We start from the raw sequence: 9,160 nt of genomic DNA on the forward strand, positions 1-9,160 counted from the left end.
TCCAAGGACTCAACTATGCGCCGAGCGCGAGGCTCGAACCCAGGACCTTCCGATCCGAAAGCGAGTGTCATACCACTAGACCACATAGCCAATAAATACAAAGAATTGAAAGAATACTTTTATTCCAGCCCTTACAAGTACGATTAGTAGATAGTTCGTGGCCAATTGTATGCTATAGGGAATGAGATTAGCGGAAGAGTAGCGTCCCTTGATTGGATGTCATCGGCGGAAAAGTTATTAGAGAGAGAACGTCATGTTGGTTGTGCGCATGCGTCTTTCGAGCGGCGTGGCGTATTGATGGCATATGGTGGTGCCATGATTAGAAAAAAAATTCTAATACAGTGAACACGGTTAAGAGGAGAGAGCACGACATATTAAAAACTCTCTTTTATGGAAGGGTGGGGGAGGGTCGATGGTTTCTACGAGTGGACAAAACTTACAAAAACAAATAATTCATGAAAACAACAAGCCACAACACTGAGATACAAGTCCCGTATGAAAAGGTCTTTGTAATTATTCTTTGTCCACCATTTAAAGGATTGGATTTGGTAGATAATGCAATCAATATGTTATAAATGTAAATCAAAAGAGAAAAAAAAACCTATGACAGAAATTACTTACTTTTAGTACTTGTAAAAAAAATCTGCACTGCGATGTTTCATCTCTGCAAATCTTTTTATAATGTGTTTATTGAAATCTGGAATGGCATCTCTTTCAACTTTGTGAATTGACAGAATCATTAATGAATTTAACCGCTCCTGTTTCATTGAATTTCGCAACAAAAAAATTTCACTCTTTTAAGGGTGCTAAAACAACGTTCAGGAGGTTAAGAAATACGATGGAAGTGGTTAAGGTCACTATAGCCTATAGATGTCCATGATTTGTCAGTGTTTGATGTATCTGTAAAAAGTAGACAATAAAAACAAAAGACTAAACTAACTGTGAGCCATTCATGCCTTTCATACCATGTCACTGAAAAAGAGCGTTTTCGAGATTTCCACACCTGTGTTAATTCAAAATCAGTTGGTTGGTGAGGAACTAGTCTTTTTATTTCTAATGTGTCATCTAGTGTCAATCTCCCAAACGGTCGGTGAAGTAAAGAGTCAACTTGATTCATTGCAATTCACTGTTTAACAAAACAAAACTTCAAAGTATATCTCAAATAATGGAAATCAGTGGAATACGATTAATGATTGCACAAATAAAAGGTAGATTCAGATCTTAAAGCATCACAAAGAAAAAATCACTCCACTTAAGTACTTCAAAATCTAAAAACACACCAAAAGTATAACTGTTGACAGTCTTCGCTTTCTTTCTCTGACTGACACAAATACACACGCACAAACACACACACACACACACACACACAAATAAACACTCATACACACGTAACCATCAACTCGGCACTACAAGCAAGAAAAATGTTGGTAAATTCGTCCACAATGCTTCGTTGCAAAGAATTACTTTATTCAATAATCGTGAAAAAGAGGTGGGGGGTTTGATATGTCATATTTTAAAGTTTTATTATGTTTTTCTTTGCTGCTTACAAATAAACTTGACAATGATCAGTGTTTTTGACAGTTAATGTAATATTTTGGATGGCCGAAGTTACCCTACATTGGCAATTGCCTAAAATAAACGTTTTTGAACTTTGAACCTAATTTGGCGCATCCCCCCAGTCCAACGGTGGAGCTCTCAGATCCTGGCACAAGTCGAGGGGTTTTCCGCTATTTGAAGATAGTATAATTCGACCTAGTTTCTCGCTCAATCAGCTGTCGCGATACTAATGGATATAGCATTAATTGGAGCTCGGATTGCTTTGCACCACGGTGTTTGATTTAGTCACTACTTCGCGGATTGATGTCACCAACACACGAGTCGGCGCAGTGCGTGACTCGGAATCTTGAATAGAGTGGAGACTAAAAAGGCAGTATGTTGTTGGCGAGTTGGCGAAAGACAGTGGAGTTAAAATCTCTGTTTTATTTTTAATTAAATTATGCTGTTAATGATTTTTTAAAAGATTGGTGCGGTGCCTGGCACCATTCGATCCAATGGCCCCACGCCAATGCGTCTTTCGATCTGGCTTCCGATGAAAGCGGCATGAGACACTTCACCGAAAGCGAGGACGAGAGAGACGCATGCGCAAAACCATTTTGATGTTATCTCTGTAAGGTGACGTCCAATCAAGGGACGCTATTCTTCCGCTAATCTCATTCCCTATTAGTACTTCTATTCGCATGATGTGTATCTATCTCCTTTTGTTTGAATGACAATAATTTGGCCCAAAACTTAAAACGGAGGATTTGTATTCATGCGCACCAAAAGATAAACGTCATTTTTTTTTTTAAGTTAAATCACAATAATAGTGGGGCAAAGTGGCCGAGTGGTTAAGGCATTGCACTGTGATCCGGATGACCCGGGTTCGAGCGTTGCCATCGTTATGTTATAGCCTGAAACTGGCAGTTTGACGTCATTATTTGGTTTTTGCACCGCCTAGTGAGTTGTCGTTAGTAGAGCTCAAGGAAACCAGTTATTTCATAGGTTGAACTATTGAATACAACTCACGATTTGTTCGAGCCCCGCTTTAGGCACTTTCATTTTTTTTCCTTGAGCAAGATTATTAACTCCCAATTTGCTCACTTGGACAACATGGGTGATTCCTGTTGACATCAGACATCTTGTTTGATGAGTTATCTATATTCCTTCCTTCGTGGAACGCCTAGGCGATGATATCTTATGATATCGTAGCGTAAAAGGCATAATTTTTTTTATTTTTTTAAATCACAAAAATATAAGAAAAAATGCCGGAGGACAACTTCATCCAATTGTTATAAAAGATTGCTTTATTAATTCGTAACAATCAAGGCAATTAGACTACACGCGACATAAAGCGATCATAAATATGTAATCAATCAAGAATGTTTACGTGTGTGAAGTGACCTGTCGTTTGTTATTTGTGACCCTCCGTCTCAAAACGGTAATATGTCGGGATGATTCAGACCCAAAAAGTGAATTTAGAGATAGCATGATGAGAAATTGGAGCTTAGACGTTTTGGCAATGCAAAAGATAGTCTTTATACTCCAGTAAAACGTACATAAATTAAACCCAAGTTGGATATTTATTTCCCTTACCGAATGGATCCCGACATAATACCGCTTTGACATGGAGGATCACATTCGTTTGTTTTTTAATGGGCTTAGGGCGCTTGTGACACATTTAGGTCAAACGTGACCCTTTGCCTCAAAACGGTATTAAGTCGGGATGGTTAAGATGTTGAAAATTGAATTTATAGCCAGAAATATCAGACTTGTGTTGAGTTTGTATGTCTTATTGATGAGAATGGATACCATATTTTAGGGTGATAATGCCAACAATTGATATTTTTGACCAGTTTAACATTTAATTCGGCTTTAAGCATCTGGTTCGTTCCGACTTAATACCGTTTTGAGACGATGGGTCACAAATAAGCGCCAGTAAAAAGGAAGAAAATGGGATTGTTAAAAAAAAATTATTCTAGAAATTACAATTAAAGCACTCAAGAAAAAGTAGGACAAAGGGGAATTGGGTTTAAAATTGTAATAAAATGTCTTTTATATTTGTTTTTCCATATAGCGTGTTAATTTTCACCGGGAGGCTCCGCAAATATTTTGACAAATTTTGGTCTTTTTGGCAAATTTCGGGAATTTTTTGGGCAAATTTTAGGTCCCAACTTGGCAAAAAAATGCAGATGACAGACTATGGGTGGACAAAAAAAAAACAAAAAAACACGCCCAGCTCCAATTAATTCTAAAAGAAAAAAAAAAAAACCAACACACATAACATAGCATCCGACTTTTTCGCCCACAGCGAAGGACTCCAGCCAGACCTGGGCAAGACCAAAGTGTCTCCTCCCAACAACAAAAAGAGATGACAAATAACAAAAAAAAAAAAAAAAAAATAAAAATAAAATAAAAAACTCCCAAATGGCTAAAAATAGCAGATTGACTCCAAAAATTATGACACATAAAAAAAAAAAAAAAACAAAAAAACAAAAACGTGAAAATTTTCAGAAAATATTTACTCAATTGAATTTTAAATGTTTTGTATGTGACGTGTGTATCGATGATGTTTTTGATGCCCGTTTTTATGATCTCAATTGTTTTGATATGTTGGTATCATTTGGACTTGCAACAATATTGTAACCTGGGTAAACAATGTTTTGTTTTTTTGTTTTTTTTGTTGTTGTTTTTTTAAAACCGTTTTAAGGTTTTGACAAAAAAGGCTCTATAAGAAATCTGCTTATTATTATTATTATTATTATTATTATTATTATTACAAGATTTAAACTGTTTGTCTGTTTTTTTTTTGGTCATGGAGTGAATATCCAAACAATTTTACATCACAAAATCCAAACACTCGTGACGGGACACAAAACCAACCCACACGAGTATTAAAAAAGGAACTTAGTGCTTATTTTACCTCTTTTGTGTATGTGTGTGTGTATGTGTGTATGTGTGTCGTGGAATCATACCAAAGCAAAAGTACACACAAGAACAAAGCGAGAAACTGAAAGGAACGGCCTGGACTGAAAACAACAACAACAAAAAAAAAACAAATGAGAAGGGTGGAAAAGCACAACCGATCAATTAATGCTTTGTCTGAATGTGACTAGTGTAAACATGACAGTAAAAACGATAATAACAAGGGTAATGATGACAAATGATAATGATGATGATGATGATGATGATGATGATGAAGATAATAATAATAACAATAACAATAACAATAAGAAGAAGAAGAAGAAGAAAGAAGAAAGAAGAAGAGAAAGAAGAAGAAGAAAGAAAAGAAGAAGAAGAAAGAAGAAGAAGAAGAAAGAAGAAGAAGAAGAAGAAAAGGAAAAAGAAGAAGAAGAAGAAGAAGAAGGAAGAAGAAGAAGGAAGAAGAAAAGGAAGAAGAAGAAGAAGGAAAGAAGAAGAAGGAAGAAGAAGAAGAAGAAGAAGGAAGAAGAAGAAGGAAGAAGAAGAAGGAAGAAGAAGAAGAGAAGAAGAAGAAGAAGAAGAAGAAGAAGAAAGAAGAGAAGAAGAAGAAGGAGAAGAAGAAGAAGAAAAGAAGGAAAAAGAAGGAGAAGAAGGAAGAAGAAGAAGGAAGAAGAAAAGGAAGAAGAAGAAGGAAAAGAAGAAGAGAAGAAGAAGGAAGAAGAAGAAGGAAGAAGAAGAAGGAGAAGAAGAAGAGAGAAGAAGAAGAAGAAGAAGGAAGGAGAAGAAGAAGGAAGAAGAAGAAGGAAGAAAGAAGAAGAAGAAGGAAGAAGAAGAAGGAGAAGAAGAAGGGAAGAAGAAAGAAGAAGAAAGGAAGAAGAAGAAGAAGAAGAAGAAGAAGAAGAAAGAAGAAGAAGAAGAAGGAGAAGAAGAAGGAAGAAGAAGAAGGAAGAAGAAGAAGAAGAAGAAGAAGAAGAAGAAGAAGAAGAAGAAGAAGGAAGAAGAAGAAGAAGAAGAAGAGAAGAAGAAGAAGAAGAAGAAGAAGAAGGAAGAAGAAGAAGGAAGAAGAAGAAGAAGAAGGAAGAAGAAGAAGAAGAAGGAAGAAGAAGAAGAAGAAGAAGGAAGAAGAAGAAGAAGAAGGAAGAAGAAGAAGAAGAAGGAAGAAGAAGAAGAAGGAAGAAGAAGAAGAAGAAGAAGAAGAAGGAAGAAGAAGAAGAGAAGAAGAAGAAGAAGGAAGGAAGAAGAAGAAGAAGAAGAAGAAGAAGAAGAGAAGAGAAGAAGAAAAGAGAAGAAGAAGAGAAGATAGAAGAAGAGAGAATGAATAATAATAATGATAATGATAATAATAATAATAATAATAATAATAATAATAATAATAAAAAAATAAATAATAATATAATAATAATAATAATAATAATAATGATAATAATAATAATAATAATAATAATAATAATAATAATAATAATAATAATAATAATAATAATAATAATATAATAATAATAATAATAATAACTAATAATAATATAATTAATAATAAATAATAATAATAATAATAATAATAATAATACTAATATAATAATATAATAATAATAATAATAATAATATAATTAATAATAATAATAATAATATATAATAATAATAATAATAATAATATATAATAATAATAATAATATATAAACATGTTATAATAGAATGAAAAGCTGTTCGTGATGACCCATCAGTATCCTTCTCTATAACACAGTGCTCGTCGAAATACTTCAAGGCAGGATCATGGCATTATGATGCCAGAAAAATAGATAGGAAATGGAGAGAAAGAGGGGGGGAGAGAGAGAGAGAGAGAGAGAGAGAGAGAGAGAGAGAGAGAGAGAGAGAGAGAGAGAGAGAGAGAGAGAGAGAGAGAGTTTGTTTTGTTTGTTTTTAAGGGTTTTACGGCGCTTGAAACACATTTAGGTTATATCAGCGCCAGTAAAAAAAAAAAAAAAAAAAAGAGAGAGAGAGAGAGAGAGAGAGAGGAGGGAGGGAGAGAGAGAGAGAGAGAAAGAGATAAATACAGACAGAAGAGAGAAGAGAGATGGAGAGAAAGAGAGAGAGAAAGAGAGAAACAGAGAGAAAGAGAAATAGGATCTCCCATCAACAAACTATTGTTTTACCTAGGGCCAGACAAACATTGTGGTCACAACTCAAATCACGGATAGAATTTGGTTTAAAAAAGGAACCAAAAAAAAAAAATTAATTAAAAATCATACTAGTATAGAATATATACAAAATCATACCAAAGTATAAAAAAAATTAAAAGAGAAAAAAAAAAAGAAAAAAAATGAATCTCAATTATAATCAATATAATAATACGTAGGATATTATAATGTGATGTGATATTATATAAAATTAATATTGAATAATAATGAAAATTGAATCAATTCTCATTATAATTATAGTAATGAAAAAATATATGGCAAGGATAATCATACTTAAAGTCTAACAATGACAGGACGGTGTGTGTGTGTGGGGGGGGGGGGGGGGGGGGGGTAAGGATTTCTCCACACAAAAAAAATTCTATAGGACCAGGATCAGGGAGAAAAATGTTGCTTGTGTCTTGTGTTTAAGGGTTTTACGGCGCTTGCAACACATTGAGGTCATATCAGCGCCAGTAAAAAAGGAAGAAAATGGGATAGGAAAAAGTTGTAGAATTACAATTAAAGCAGCCAAGAAAAAGGGAAGACAAAGGGGAATTGGTTCAAATAGGAAACAGATGTAGATTCCAAGAGCACACCGTCAAAGTACTTAGTTTGAGATCACCTAAAAGTCTCATCCTGACACCAGCACAAGCCCTCACTAACAGGAACACACTCAAATGCTTACATTATTCATTAAAAATAACAAATATAACAATAAATAAGAGAGAGATGATTTACAAGGAAAAAAATATCATCTCCCAAAACTCTAACTATACATTTGACTGTTTCCCTCTCAGCCAGGGCATCTGGCCAGGATCAGGACAAAACCAAGTAATCTCATTCCAAGACAAAGACAGAAAGCAATTCGGAAAACAGATATAAGGGGGAAAGAAGACACAGTATGTACCTCCCACTATGGGAGGTCAGGAACCCCACCCAGAGGGAGAACCCCTCCCCCCCACCCCAAAAAAAAAAAAAACCTGAACAATCTCAGTATTTCATTGGTGGGCAAAAAGAATAAAATGACAGAACAATGTTCGCCGTTGACAACCTATAGTACATTTTGAAATATTTCCTCATACGCTCCAACTGTATATAGATAGTATGCGCTTGGCTAAGAAGCTCATTGGAAAGTATAACGGACCTACACACAAAACTGTGTGTATCCTTGAACGTTTATAGTCGGGTTAATCCAGTTTATTGAGCATTATTCATAAACGCGGATGGCAAAAAAACAATAACAAAGACCTGAGTGACGTCAATAAAGAACTATATATACATTACCCATATTTCCAAATCTAAGAGTTTGATCAACATGAAGAATAAGGCTTTCTTTTTAAAAAAACTCAAGCATACTTTGAAGATTAATCAACATAAGAATAAATAGAAGTTTCTGAAAATCTCATCCATAAATAAGAGGTTGATCAGTATAAAGAATAGGTTTTTCTGAAAATCTCATCCATAATTAAGAGTTTGATCAGTATAAAGAATAGGTTTTTCTGAAAATCTCATCCATAATTAAGAGGTTGATCAGTATAAAGAATCGGTTTTTTCTGAAAATCTCATCCATAATTAAGAGGTTGATCAGTATAAAGAATAGGTTTTTTCTGAAAATCTCATCCATAATTAAGAGGTTGATCAGTATAAAGAATCGGTTTTTCTGAAAATCTCATCCATAATTAAGAGGTTGATCAGTATAAAGAATAGGTTTTTTCTGAAAATCTCATCCATAATTAAGAGGTTGATCAGTATAAAGAATAGGTTTTTCTGAAAATCTCATCCATAATTAAGAGGTTGATCAGTATAAAGAATCGGTTTTTCTGAAAATCTCATCCATAATTAAGAGGTTGATCAGTATAAAGAATCGGTTTTTCTGAAAATCTCATCCATAATTAAGAGGTTGATCAGTATAAAGAATCGGTTTTTCTGAAAATCTCATCCATAATTAAGAGTTTGATCAGTATAAAGAATCGGTTTTTCTGAAAATCTCATCCATAATTAAGAGGCTGATCAGTATAAAGAATAGGTTTTTCTGAAAATCTCATCCATAATTAAGAGTTTGATCAGTATAAAGAATAGGTTTTTCTGAAAATCTCATCCATAATTAAGAGGCTGATCAGTATAAAGAATAGGTTTTTCTGAAAATCTCATCCATAATTAAGAGGTTGATCAGTATAAAGAATAGGTTTTTCTGAAAATCTCATCCATAATTAAGAGGTTGACCAATATAAAGAATCGGTTTTTCTAAAAATCTCATCCATAATTAAGAGGTTGATCAGTATAAAGAATAGGTTTTTCTGAAAATCTCATCCATAAATAAGAGTTTGATCAGTATAAAGAATCGGTTTGTCTGAAAATCTCATCCATAATTAAGAGTTTGATCAGTATAAAGAATCGGTTTTTCTGAAAATCTCATCCATAATTAAGAGGCTGATCAGTATAAAGAATAGGTTTTTCTGAAAATCTCATCCATAATTAAGAGTTTGATCAGTATAAAGAATAGGTTTTTCTGAAAATCTCATCCATAATTA

This window comes from Berghia stephanieae, chromosome 14 (assembly GCF_034508935.2).
Source record: "Berghia stephanieae isolate SIO BIC M18660-M18661 chromosome 14, UCSD_Bste_1.3, whole genome shotgun sequence".
NCBI lineage: Eukaryota > Metazoa > Mollusca > Gastropoda > Nudibranchia > Aeolidiidae > Berghia > Berghia stephanieae.